The sequence below is a fragment of the Rhinolophus hipposideros genome, assembly GCF_964194185.1.
Source record: "Rhinolophus hipposideros genome assembly, chromosome: 15".
In the NCBI taxonomy this organism is placed as follows: domain Eukaryota; kingdom Metazoa; phylum Chordata; class Mammalia; order Chiroptera; family Rhinolophidae; genus Rhinolophus; species Rhinolophus hipposideros.
The window spans coordinates 35213761-35228770 of NC_138061.1; positions in this window are offsets into that span (position 1 = coordinate 35213761).

The following is a 15010-nucleotide window of genomic DNA, read 5'->3' on the forward strand; positions in this document are numbered from 1 at the left end:
TTTCACCCCCAAAAGTCTTGATTCCCACCAATGGTCACTAAAAACTCAGTATCCATTTAATGATGAACCCGGGAAAAAAATTCCTCATGTGTTTCAGGAAGAGGAACAACTGTGCTCTCCCTCAAAGGTTTAATTTTGACCAGAAACATGGTCAGTCTCATACCTGATTGTGCTTTTCCAGTATGTTTGCCTGGATTGTTACTATAATCTGTTTCAAAATCGCCACACATGTAGCACATCTGGAAGTACCCAGGGACCAGCATTATGGGCACCAATTAATACCATTAAATCCAATTAATATTGTTTTTCCAATCTATCTCTTTAATTGCTTTAGTTTCCACACATTGGTATGTTTTTCTTCCATTGTTGTGTGTATATTTCTGGGAACTACCTCGCGTCTTCTTTCTAAAGAGGTGTTACATACACATACAAACACATAAATAAACATTTATCTAGGAGCATGGAAGGAATATTCTGGCTAAACCTTTGGTCAGGATTTATTTGAATCAAGAGCATAGAGGTCTGACTTTCTTGATTTTTTTCGTATTCACTAGCATTCTGTGAGAGTGAAAATGGCAAGTGACATGTCATTTGCTAAAATTTCAGTATGAGTAGAATACTATTTGCAATTATATAGGAGGTAAATAAGAAAGTAAAATTAGACGTCATTCAGTTTGGCACTTATGAACAAGATGGAATTTGAGTGTTATTTGAAGGGATAAAACTTGATTTATGAGGTATGAAGTAGGTCAAAAAAATGTTTTCTTTTCAGTTCTCACCACCGCCAGGTGGAGGCCAGCCTAGAAATGCAGTGTGCGAGGACCGAGCTGATGGATCCTTCTAAGTGCCCACTGGAATATAATTCTATGGATCCAAGAGAATAGTTACTCTCCTTTTTTGGCAGCCAGATAAGTCAACAGAGACTCAGGAGAGAGTCAACTCTTGGTGTGGTAAATAACTTAGACCAAGAAATGAATAAGTAAAGAGGAAACTGGAAAGAGTTGTTTACCTTCCCCTCAGGAAAAAGAGGGATTTCAGTACCTGGATGGGGAACACACACACACACACACACACACACACACACACACACACACACACACACGATCCTTTGCATTCATATGTACAGTTTCCCCCTCCCTTCTTCTGGTCAATAACTATGGGTATCTCTTACAGAACACTTACAAAACACACTTGCTACAGATTTTATTTACTAATTCTCCCTTAGTACTTTTAAGAAACAAATTTCCTGCTATTTTTACTATATAATAAAATATACTAAAATAAATTTTAAAAAATGTACACATTAATCTTGGGGCAATTAACTGATAATAAAACTTGAAGAAAAAGGAAACAAAAGTTAGCCTCTAACAAAAGTTAGCATGTAACCACTCTGAGTATTACATTCATCTACTTCATAAAAAGGATCATTTTTTTAATGCACTAGTACTTGAAACTATGTTGAGAGGAAAGGAAATTCAACAGAAAACATTCTTAAAAATAAACCAGTAGACTATTGATCTTGAAAGGGTATTTGCTTAAAAAAGTGACAAAAGTCAACATGAGCTTTAGTAGCCAAGACCTTTTCACATCAGGTGCTTTCAGGACTTCAGCAGAGTTTGATACACAGACCCAGGCTGGCTACTCTGCATGCAGGTGCCTGGGTGAACCCTGGATTCATGCAGAGGTGTACCAGCTCGCTCAGGTCTGGAATGGCATCCAAGTTTTACCTTTCTGCCTCTTCCACTATCGCTTAGAAAATAGAAATGAACATTGTTATATACATTGCCAGAACACATTCCACTCTATTTTTCATTACAGAGACCAAAAAGAGATATAATATGAAAGTGCAGGAACTTAGTATATTTCCCTAGTAGTCTTAAGAAAAAAAAAAAAGGAAGTGTAAAGTTTCACTTCATAGCTCGTTAACTTCAGAGACATTATAACTAGATAGAGGCTGAAGGCTCTAACTGTGGTATCTAACTGCCTGAAGTCTGAATAGCAAGGTGATATTAAGAATTAACATCTACACATCACAGTGGGCACTGGGACACTCACTGACACCTTCACTGCATGTGTCCTCGGACCCCTTCCTCCAATTGTCAAGCCAGAACTAAGGTTTGAAAATGGCTGGTGGAGTATCACAGTCTCCATTTCAGGGAAAGTAGAAATGGGTACCGATGTGAAAGGAGAATCTTCCTTTAGGCTCCATCATTTTCTTCTTCACATACGTGACTAAAGTATGCTTCCTTTTTGATCATTCATTCTCATTTATGTAATTCAGCTGCCAGCAGTAGATCTTAGAGCTCTACTGACTTACAGTAGACCATCTTCTAAGACAAAATATCAGTATACAAATATCTGTAAATATATTTTATTGTGATGAGACCTTCACAACAACTGTTGAATGTAGAAAGGCATAAATTGTTATGTTACATTAGATATGGGGCAATTGAGGCTCTATTAATTTAAGTCATTTGCCTCGGTTATGAAAATTGAAAGACTCAAGCCCTGTTGGGTGTCCCACCTTCATCTATACTCCTCAACCCCCTCTTCATTAAAAATAGACCCATCAAAGTATTTGATGTACTAGTTGCTGTTGTTTTGGCAATTCTGAATTTTGGCCACAAGTCACATTTTGTCAAGTAACTAAAAAAAAAGTGTGAGTGATAGTTGTTGAAAAGTGGTCACACTGAATGTATACCCTCTGAGAGTTTCCTTTGCCATTTGATTTCCCTGCCCTGCCTTAACTTTCTACATGTTTCTCATGTTCTACTTTAACATCAGAAGCCCATAGGGATATTGGGAGGATCAATATAGTAAAACATTTAAACATATTTCAAGGGCTACTGAAGCTGCTTCCTTGTTTTATGATGATTATCAGAGTTTCACTTGGAGATGTCTCCATGTTGGTGGCTCTATAGCCAGTTTTTGTAGGTTGGACTTATCCGCATTCCTGAAACTTGGAGATTATAACATCCCAGGAGGGAATCTTACTCTAAATTTGCCTGGTCCCAAGGACACTAGAATTTTTTTTTTCCTAGAGGAGCTTTAGGAAAATGAGACAAATTATATTAAAAGTTGCCCTTAGTTCACATTCATTTTCATGAACTCTTTGGCATAAGGAGTATATTAATATCCCTTTAAAAACCATGTATGTGAATGACTGAAATAAAACACACATTTGAAAAAAGCGTATCCAACTTTACTTTTCCAGGGAATTATTTTTCAGGGAGAAGAATAAAGTCCATTTCATTTCTTTAAACTGTTCTTCCATAGGAGTCAATACTTTGAATAAGACAAGACCAGTCATTGCACCACTAGAACTGGAAAATGTGTTTTCTACCTTTACATAAAAAAAAAAATAAATAAAGCCTGCCGCCAAGAAGAAATCTTTTCTGTCTTATAAATAAGGCAATATTGTCCTAGACCACAAAGTTTGACCATTTGATTTCTTCCTGTCAGGTTTTATGACTGATATGAAAGGTATGATTCAAAATGTTGTAAAGTCATTGATATTATGTAAATAATTTTTATTCTCTCATGGTCTACAATTCAAAAAAATATCATTTTGGAAAGAGGCTAATGGGGCTAGGATGTGCTTCAGGCCAAGGGGATTTACTTAATGAACAAGCAAAGTCATGGAATGATACATTTAAAAAAAGTTGTTTAGAGAGATTAATGCCACACTTTTCTATTTAAGGTATTCCAAGAATGAAATTAGATTTGTAGTCTAAATTTTCACATCTTCAAAAAACTGCTGGTTTACTCAAGTCTTCTGTTTGAGGCTGTAGCTACTGTGGTGCCACTGAATTTAAAACCATTTTTATCTTTGTAATTTGCAGTTTAATCTGATCTCAAAAGACTGGTTGTTAAGGATGTACATGGCTCTTCCCACTGGTATTTAATAGAATAATAATTATAATGGAGATAGAATAGTTGTGAGTAACAAAAAATAAAATACAGATTCCCCTTGCTCTTAAAGAGCAAAATAAAGTAAAAGTCTCATTCGTACCACCCCATCCTGAAAAAGTGTATAATTCTACCGTTTGTTCTCCTCAAAAGAAAGATTTAGGCTGGAGAGAGACAGCTTAAGCTAGTCTCATTTGCCTGTTCAGCTCTCCAAGTAGGTAATTGCAGAAAGAAAAGACAATTCTTTGATCTCAGTGAGGTGCTAATTTGTAAGATTTTTGAGCTGTTTGGGCCTTAGGAAGCAGGGATCAGTAAATAAACAATGGCATTTATCTGGCAGCCTATTACTGACACATTACTATCTTAGTACTTATTCATTTATTCTGCTGTTTGAAGACAGGACTATGTGTCAATAAAGGAATTAGACCAGACACCTCAGTCCATCAGGTTTATCTCAGTTTGCTGACAGGAACAGTAGGTGACATTAAGTAACAGAAAACACTTCAAAGTTTCCTAGTCTTGGTTTTGCAACTAAGACAAACAACATTTACTGCTTTAGCAGTGACAAACAATGAGCGTAAGACTGCAGAGGGAAGATGAAAGAGCACTCCAAGTTATCAAACGCAAAGCCTGCCCATACCCCATTTCTAGTGGTTCCCTGAATTTCATTAGAGAGATTTAAGAAAGAGAGAGATTTCAGTGATAAGTAGTGTTCATTTGGACCTGTTAAAAGGAAACCCTCTTGAGAAGGATGGTAGGAACCAAAGGATGAGAAAACTTTACGTACTCTTTTTTTTTTTTACCAGCTACTCAATTTAAGATTTTAATATTAATTTATTCATTAATTTCAGCATCTTTTCAGGAAACCACCAAGGTGGTCTACTATATGCTGGAACCTGCATAAAGATAATGTTATTACAGATGCCTGGAGATTTGAAAAATAACACAAGGCTATATATAGTACAACACAATTTTTAGGTGGATGTAAGGTCACAGTTGAAGGGCTGTGCAAATGTTATAGATGAACTATGTTTTCAATGGATTGGTAAATACTGCTTATATTTTTAGCATTATGGAAATTGAAAAAAATGTGGAAACTGTAGGACCATCAAATAAAAATATATCCCAGATTTCTTCCTCTGTACTTCTAAGTTTGAAATTATTTCCCAGAGCATTTTATACACCATTTTGTTAATTTATTGAAATATAGATTAATTTGTTTATTCAGCAAATATGTATGGAATACCTAGTACATCAGTCCTTCATCTAGTCTGGGATAAAGCAGAGGACAAGACAGACTAGATCTTTGCTCTATATGAAGAGATAAACAATAAGCTTGGAGTGTCAAAAAACTCATATAATGTGAATAGAACAAAGTAGTGGGATAGAATAAAAGGGAGGAGATGGGAATAGTAATGGTTATATTGGTATTTTAGAGTGGGTAGTCATGAAAAGAAAATGGAATGATGAGAAGTAATAATAAAGAGAAAGAGAATTCTAGGCAGTGGAAACAACAGATAGGACCAATTATGAACATGCTGGAAAAACAGAAAGAAAGCCAGTAGTAAAGCCAGAGTACTGTGAATGTGGGAGAGAGTGAGGGTCAAGAGGTAGACAGAAGCCAGGCCATGTTGAAGATGGGAAAGAATGATATGAGATGAAGTCAGAGAGGTAACGGGATCGGATTCTGTGGATGCTTGCAAGTCCTGGTAAGAAGAATTCTAGAAGATACTCTACTGAGAATGTATCTTAGTTTTACTCAACTCCCATGCAGCATTTCGCTTAGTTACTTTTTCCTTCCTCCTGGAAACCCTTTCTTCACTTGGCTTTCAGACACCACACTCTCTCGTTTCCCATCACCTTCACTGGTTGAACCTTCAAAGGCTCCTTTGTTGATTCCTCCTCATCTTCCAGTTTACACTGGACTCTGTCTTCAGACCTCTTCCCTTTTATTTTTATGTTCACTTCTTTGATGATCTCATTCAGTCTCATGGCTTTAAATAATATCTGTACATGGATGACCACCAAATTTATATCTCTAACTTGTACCTTTCCTCTGTGCTCTAAACTTGAATATCCAATTGCCTAATTGACATCTCTGCTTGGATGTCTAATATGTATTGTAAAGGCATCCCATGCAAAACCAAGTTCTTAATATGCACCCTAACTCATCTCTTTTTCCCCTCATCATTCCTTTTCTTAGGTAATGGCAACTCTGACCTTCCAGTTGACCAGGCTAAAAAGTCTGAAGTCATCCTTGTCTCCCTTGTGCCCCACTTTACAGAAACTGAGCATATCTTGGCTCAGCAAATTCTAACATCTTCCCTAATGTACTGCGGTAGAATTCTTACTGATCTCCTTCCCTCACCCCTTGCCCTCCTTCAGTTGACCTTCATCACAGTAGCCTGTGTCCCTCTTAAACCCTAAGTCAGTGTGTCTCTTCACTGCTCGACACCTCAGTAAGAGTATGTAAGGTCCTCCATAACTCAGCCTCTGTCATCTTTCTGACTCCTATGATTTCCCTCTCCTTTACTCACTCTGCTTTTTTACTCACTTTACTTTCTTCTGCACTTGCTCTTCCTTCTTCCTAGAATACTGTTCCACACCAGCTCTACCTGTCTGCTGCCTTACCTCCTTCAGCTCTTTACTCAAAAGACACCTTCACAGTGGGGCCTTTTCGGACCACTCTATTTAAAGTTGCAACTCCTATTCCCAAACTTCTTACCCACCTTCTTGTTTTTTTTTTCTTTCTCCTAGCATTTATCACTAACATGCTACATAATTTACTTTTTTTTGGTTTGTTTATTATCAATTTCCCCTCATTATAATGTAAGTAACATTTGGCAGGAATTTTTGTTCATATTGTTCACTTCCATATTCCCAGCAATGTAAATAGTGCCAGGAACACAGTAAGCAGATATTAATATATGTCAAATTAATAGGTGGAAAACTATGGAAGATATTAAGCAAGGAGTGACAAAGTCTGACGTGTGTTTCAAGATGATTATTTACTCTGTAGAGAATGGGTTCAGAGGTGGAGTTGAAAATGGAAAAAGAGACACTAATTAAGAAGTAAGAGTAGTAGTTCAGGTAAGAGATGATGATGGCTTGGGCTAAGGTCATAGTAGTGAAGATGGGGAGAAGTGGATGTGTTCAAGATGTGTTTGGGGGGACTGGCTGGATAATATTTACAATTTTATAACCAGAATACTTCTGATTATTTCTGTATTGAGCACAACTATATAAATTTTCAACTTGTGATTGCTTTTCAAACAAATGCTGATGGATTATGTGGTGTGGGGAGGGTTAAGGGAATGACGTAGAATGGTGCCATAGACTTTTGACTAGAACAACTGGATGAGTGAAGTTGTCATTTACTGAGAAGATCAAGGTGGGGAGAAATTTTAGGAATTGTTTTATTTGAGATATCTCTTAGATATCAAACGGGTAAATAACAAGGAGGAAGTTGGTTATATAAATATATCCCATAGTGGAGGGATCAGCAATAGAGATGAAAACTTGGATATCATCCTATATAGATGGTTTTTAAAACCATTGGGTTAGATAGACACGTGCAAGAAAAAAATATGTAGATTAAAGGGAAGTGAGGACCCTGGGACATGCCTGAATTTAGACATTGAGCCGAAGAGTTAAATCCAGCAAAAAAAGTTAAGAAGGAACATTCCAGAAGCTTGACTTTTATGGTGAAAAAACACTTTTGAGTTATATAGCTCCTAGAACAGGAATAGACAATCTATAGTGAATGGAGCAAATCTGGCCTGATGCTGGTTTTAGTAGGGCCCATGAGCTAAAAATAATTTTCACAAATTAACATCTGCAGTTGATTTGATGATAAGGAACAGTAACTACGTACTTCAGTTAAGCAAAATGTTCCCCCCCAAAAGGTAACTCTGTTTTCCTTATTAGTATGCCTGTATTAATATATGCATGTGTGTAATTGTGAATTACATATATGTGTATAATTTGTGAGATTTTTTTCCCTTGTTATCCTTGATTATTTTACCTCTTGTCCCACAAAGCTTATAAGCCTAACATATTTATTTACTCTTTTGTCCTTATAGTAAAAGTTTGCTGAACCCTACTTTAGACTAATTCTTTCATATTGATGAAAGATAAGCTGTGGCTTTGAGATTTTAGGTTATTTTTCAATGTTACCCAAAGGGAGAGTAAGACTCAAATTTGTGGTTGAACTTCGGTTTCATTCCTGCTCTACGGTACTATTCTATTGCTTTGTCATATACACAGCAGGCTGGCAAATGTTTATACCTCAAAATAGAAAAGAAACTCCATCATATCATGGAAATGTCTGGTCAATAAAAAGTGAAATAAATGCAAAACATACCAATGGCTGAATACATTCAATTAGAAAGACAGTGTTAATTCAAAGGAAATCAATCTACCTGTTTAAATAAAATTTAAGTGAAGGAAAACCATTTATCTCACTGATTTTTAAGTTCTTTAAAATACTGTGAAGGATTATGGCAATTACCCAAATAATCCATGTATGAAATTCCAGATGTTTAGGTTCATATTTTCTCTTGCTTGTTCGCCAAACCGGAGAATTAAGAATAGGTACTAAGATAAATTGGGGGTTCATTGGGGGCTTGGAAATTAGAGTTGGTATCATTTTTTTTTGTCCTACATACTCTAAATGTCTTCCTTCCTCACATACTGAAATCTTAGAAATTTATCATAATCAGATTTCTCATACATTTACCATTGCTTTTTTAAAAAGTATGGTAAAATACACAACATAAAATTTACCAGCTGAACCATTTCTAAGTGTACAGTTCAATAGTGTTAAGTACATTCACATTGTTGCACAACCAATCTCTGGAAATTTTTCATCTTGTAAAACTAAAACTCTATACCCAGCAAACAACGACCTCCCATTTTCTCCTCCCTAAGCCACAGGCAACCACCATTCTATTTTCTGTGGTGTTATTATTATTATTTTTTTAAAATTTGTCTATTCTGGGTACCTCATGTAAGTGAATCTGACTGTGTTTTCTTTTTGTAAACTTGCTTATTTCATTAGCATAATGTCCTCAAGGTTTATCTGTGATGTAACATGTGTCAGAATTTCCTTCCCTTTTAAGGCCAAATAATATTTTATTGTATATATACAATATATACAATATATATTGTATATACAATATGTATATACAATATATACAATATATATATATATATATAGCACATTTTGTTTATCCATTCATTTGTTAATGGACACTTGGGTTGCTTCTATCCCTTGGCTACAGTGAACAATGATGCTATGATCATGGGTGTACAACCATAGCTTTTATAATCTGAGTCACATGACCTCAACTCTGACTGCTTTCCTCCTTATACAGGGACTTTTAAATTATCTTTCATAAGATATGTGACACATGAGAGGGATCTTAGAACTGATGAAGAAACAGCCTCTCTCCATCAGGAAAGCAGGGAAAGTCTAGTAAACCCTCCCAGAAAATGTCTCCTCAGATCTTTTTGACTAACATTGGGGCATCCATCTCTGGACCAGTCATTCTGAGCATAGGATATTACATATTGAAGAAAGTGGGGCAAGAGAAAAAGTATGGGATTAGGAAACGCGTGCTTAGGTTAATTGGACATATTTACATCCAGACCTGCAGGAGAGGGTTACTGAGGACATCACTAATGAATGTCTCCTGTGTAGAGCAGTTGGCCAGAGGCAGGGCACAGTCCTGAACACATGGTAAAGGCATCAAAAGTTGGACTAAAGAGTATAGAGAGGAGTAAAACTTTAAGCCTTAATAAGTACAATAAACTTTATAAGCAAAACGTATAATATTTTTTAAGCCTAAACTTTTGAACTAGGTCAGGAGGCTTTGTAATAAAACAGATATGAATTTGAGTCTTGACTTGGCTGCTAACCAATGACAGGACTTTTGATAAACCATTGTGCTACTCTGTTCCTCCATTTGCTCACCTCAAAAACAGGAATGATAACACCTGCCTCGCAGACCTATTTTGAGCTCTGTAATACTAATCATGTAGTGCAAACTCAAAAAATGGTAGCTCTTTTTCAGCTATGATTTTTTAAATTTTTATTGTTATTGAGAGAGGCTGAAGGCCAAACTAAGGAAACTCTTTTTTTTTTTTTTTACAAGGGAACACAAATTATCAATGTGAAAGAACAACTTTAGAATTATACTAAAAATCAAAGTCTTTCTAGGTTAGTGTGCATGTGTGTGGAATCATCGATTTGACAAAGTGTATCCATCATAAATGTCCTTTCTTAAAAAACTTTGGATGCTAAACATAGGTATTCCTGAAAAAAACAAAAAAAAAACACACAACATATTCCAGGTTGATGAGTAATTCCATATTTATAAAGCTGGTGTTTAGACATGAGTGCCATTTGGAGAAATCGTACTTTTCATTCTGTCTGTGCCTGGATTAATGTTACACATCAGAGTCTAAGAATCCCCTAAATAAATACCATATGCCTCTGAATGTTGACTTTCTGATTTTGTAGCCAACCCTTTTAATGGATTTCAATGCATAACCCAGAGTCAGCATCCTGTTCCCTTAAAGGAACACATTCAGTGGTGGACAAAGAGGTTCCTCAAAGTGCTAAGTGCCCCAGTTAGGCATATATCGTTTGTTAATTCCTAATTTCTCCCACTCCAAAATTCATATCACTCAAAGGGTATTTTTAAGAGAAATTTGAATGCAACTGTGGGATGAGATTGCTCTGTACTTAGTGCTCATGTCTCTTCTCCAATGTCTCCTTGGCACCAGTGTTGCTAACCCTTTGGAGAAGCAGAATGAGCCAGAAGAATTCCTTTCACCTTCATCAAGAATGGGGAGTATTCTTATGGGGGACATTGGGTTGTTATACACTTCAAGTCCCATTAATTATTCCCATCTGCGTCATAAGAGGGTAGGGTAAGGCTGCTGAGATCATCAGTAAACAATGGTCCTTTATAGCATTCTGATGCTGAGACACTGAAAAGCATAGAATGGGACTTTGCCCTCTGCGTTTATTCAACATAGATGTGTGGAACACTAGTGTATGTTCTGTCACTGTGGTGAGACACAATGATGAGTAGCTTGAAGTCCCATCCCAAGGTCCTGCTGTATTAGGAGAGAAGATGTGCACAATAGTATCTCACATTCATATTGAACACTTACTAGAGACACTTACGTATATAAACTCATAATCTTCACAACAATCCTGTGAGGTCGGTATATTAGTCTTTCCCTTCCCCTAATACTGGGACACCAAGGAGTAGTCCTTCCCCAGGTTCACATAAGTAGCCAGGAATTAAACTTCAGGAAGTTTGACCCCTGAGAATGTAGTGCTCCTCTTACACACATACACATGCACAAACACACAACATTGAGATAAAAGGTGATGGGTATCATAGAGCATGGGTAGATCTACTGAAATAGGGGTTCAGAAAAGGTATCAGGAAGGCTAACATTTATATAGAGCTCTGAAAGTTAGATAAGATTTGGATATGAGAAGAGGAAGTTAAGGAAACTGGGAAAGGTTGGTGTTTAGGGCTGGTGCTCTCTTCAGTTGGAATATATAATAGCATGTATGAGACATCGTTGAAAAAAAGGCTACTTGCACCAGCTTGCAGAAGACTGTAAAATACAAGATTCGTTAATTATTACTTTATTTGGTAGGCAATGAGCAGTCAATGAAAAATTCTGAACAGAAACTAATGCATATTCTTAGTGTTTTTTTAGGAAGATTAGCTGTAGATATTTGCAAATGGTGAAACAGACTAAAGGCATGTAAAAGTTAGAATGCTATCATAGCAGTCCTAGCAGAGAGTAATGCAGGCTTAGGCAAGAACACTGTCAGCAGAAAGGGAGAAAGGCAATGGATTTGAGAAGATGCAGACACAGAATGAACAAGACTGAGCAAAGGAGTAAATTTGAGAGGGTAGAGACAGAAGTTCCTAAAGAGTTTTGAAATGAGCCTTGAAATAAGCACTTGGTTTTTATTTGGTAGAAAAGAGAGAGGGAACATTCTTCATGGGGAAGATAGGCAAACATTCTTAATGGGGGAAATAGACAAATATTGGTTTCTGTCTTTCTGTAGCTATTCTGAGAATACCAAGGATGCAAAATCCTATTCTGGCACTGACTTTCATTTCTGCCATCTCAGCTTTGACCGTCCCCAAAAGATAACTGGATCTATAGTGGACAACCATTAAATTTGTAATGACTTTCAAATGAAGAACTGTGAATTATTGGAAATTATACATTCATGCTTCTTGCATCATTGGAAACAGTTTCCAGTGCTGAATCAATGTTGTTCTCTATTTTCTTTTTTCTTTTATTAAAATCAGAAAAGTCTTTCAGAACGATTACTGATTCAGAAACTTTAAAGGATTAAAAAAAATTAAGTGTTTTCTCTCAGATTAACACTGTTCCACTGTTAGATGTTAAAATAAATCATGTAATTATGGATAATATTTATCCTACACAGGTTGCTATTATGAAATCATCTTTGTATATATAAAGCTTCTCATAATTGGGAAACACTTTTACACGGTAGCCACCGGTTTGGAGTCCAGAATATACATTCATATAAAAGCTATTTTACATATTTTACATTTTTTTCATAACATCTATTACTTGTGGTAAGTGATCTTTCATTGCCTTTAATTTGTGGACACTTCTTAACCACCACTTGTGGGTCTTCAGGGAGCAAACTCCTTCACAGAAACATTTATTTGCCACCACGAAGACCATGAGGAGAGCGAGACAATTCAATATTTATTCTGTGTTTAACAGCATCCTTTGAGAGTTAGAGCAAGACTTTCAAAATATAAAACCAAAGGAGAAAATAATCCCCAAATCCAACAACCCCCCTGGAGTTCTATGGAGAATGGAACAATAGGGCTGTTTCTAATACATACAGTCTGGGAGGTACTTCACAGTATATTTGACAAAATAGTGGCATTGAAAATATGTAACACAAGGAAAATAAAGTAAAGCTCTAAAGTAAAATATAAAGACCGCTGGGGTGTCTTCTTAGGCAATATAGAATTGTTTACCTAATCTTTCCGTGTCCCTGCAATGCAAAGTTACTGACAGGCCTAGCAAAGCTGGCTCTTCCATTTCTTACTCATGGAACACAGGCAGAAAGATGCTTCACCTTTCTGAATTCTGGTCTTCCCATAAGTAAATAGAAGACAATGATACCTGACCGACTTACATATATCTTAGGGTACTGTGAGGATTAGAAATGAAACGAAATCATGTATGTGAAAGTGCTTTATAAACTAATATATTACAGGCAAAGTATTATGTTGAAATAGAGACACTGATATTCTCCTTTCTCTACTTTGTAAGGATGTTGTAAAGAGAAACAAAGTAACACACATTAAGGACTGAAGACTTGGAAAGAAAGCTATGTAAATGAAAGGCATTATTATCTCTTATTACCTTATAATTAATTATATTAACTGATAATAATTCACAAGACACAACTGTTTAGGCTCTGAATCTGTGTGGGAAAAAATTTCCAAGAGCTGAAGTGCTGGATGGATTTCTTTTTTTTTTTTTTCCTAAATAGTTGACAAAAATCTGGGAAAGATACTTTAACAGGTTTAAGGTCAGTCTGTATGATGTCTAGGCTACATCTAAAAACGGGATGTTTAACTGTATTATTCCACAGGTATTTTTATGCCTTGAAAATGTGAACATTTTTTTTTCTTTAAATGAAAGGCCATAACTCAGACCTTCATCCCTGAACTTGTTAAAGAGATGCTTCTTCAAACTGTAGTGCTTTGTTGACTCTGAAGAACACTTAAATATTTAATAGGCCAAAGTTCGTTCCCATGATCTGCCCTTTAAAATTTTCTATCGTATTCAACAGAAACCTGTCCAATGCCAAGTAAGAGACTCAGAACAAAGCATCTATAATAATTACATTGTTCATATTTTTAGTCACTCCTGCGATTAAAGGAAAATAGCTGGATTATGTGCTGTCAAATATGGCAACACCATTGATTTGTAGATCAAGGCAAAGTACAATGTTGTGATCAGAAGTATTGTTTGTTTCTCCCTTACCTTCTAAGTTGAATTACCTTGAAAAAAAAAAAGTCAGCATAATGTAGGTGTTCAAAGGCTCCTGGGACTCCTAAGGAAAATAAAATTGACTCCAAACAAAGATAATGCATTGTTTTTAACGTATAAGTTCTATGTAAACAATTCTGTTGACTCAGTCTTAATGATGACTACAGAAGGGGCACAGGAAGTTAATTGTACATGAGGTAGGCTGTCACTAAAACATGTTGTTCTAAGAAAGCCCTATTTACTATATCGTTTATTCATAGACACTCTAATTTTCTAAAATATTAACCAAAAAACAATAAATAACACTTTGTTTATTTGATTGTGGTATCACTAAGTTTGCCCAAAGATCATAAATGAATAGTGGGACAATACTATGGAATAGTAATCCTGTCATCCCTCAATCACAACAGCGGCTAGTCTATTTGAAACTCACAAAATAATGCAGATAACAAAGTAATCAAATACTGACCTTTGAATCCAAAAGTCTAGCCATGGTCATGAGACAAAAAACTGAGAAGAACACCAGAGGAGTAAGTGCAAACTCATGTCCTCTGTCCCCCTGACTTCTCCATAGATAACAGTAACTTGAGCTGGGGAAGAGACTCAGAGAGGAAGCAAGGTCTCTCCAGAGGAGTGGGGCTCTGTACTTTGCCTCTGTCTCACAGTTCAAGACCTGGGGGAGGGCACAACAGAAAGGTATGGGAGATCTGAGGGCAGAAAAATCTCTCCAGACTAGGAGAGTCTGGAGGTGACCATATTGCATCTAGGAAGGATGGTTGTACTCCCTCGTAGAGGTCCTTGCATTTAGGCTTGGGGTAGAAGTAGAATGATTTCCTTGCACCCAAGAGCAGCAAGAAATTGGGGAGCGTTTTAGAGTACCTCAGCAGAATACATGCACAGTTAAAAAAAAGGGGAATTTTTATACCTGCTTCTTACTCCAAATGTACAGAGTAAATTAGATTTCTCACAATGAACTAGGGAATGTCTAAATCTTGGGCCTTTCTGGAAATAC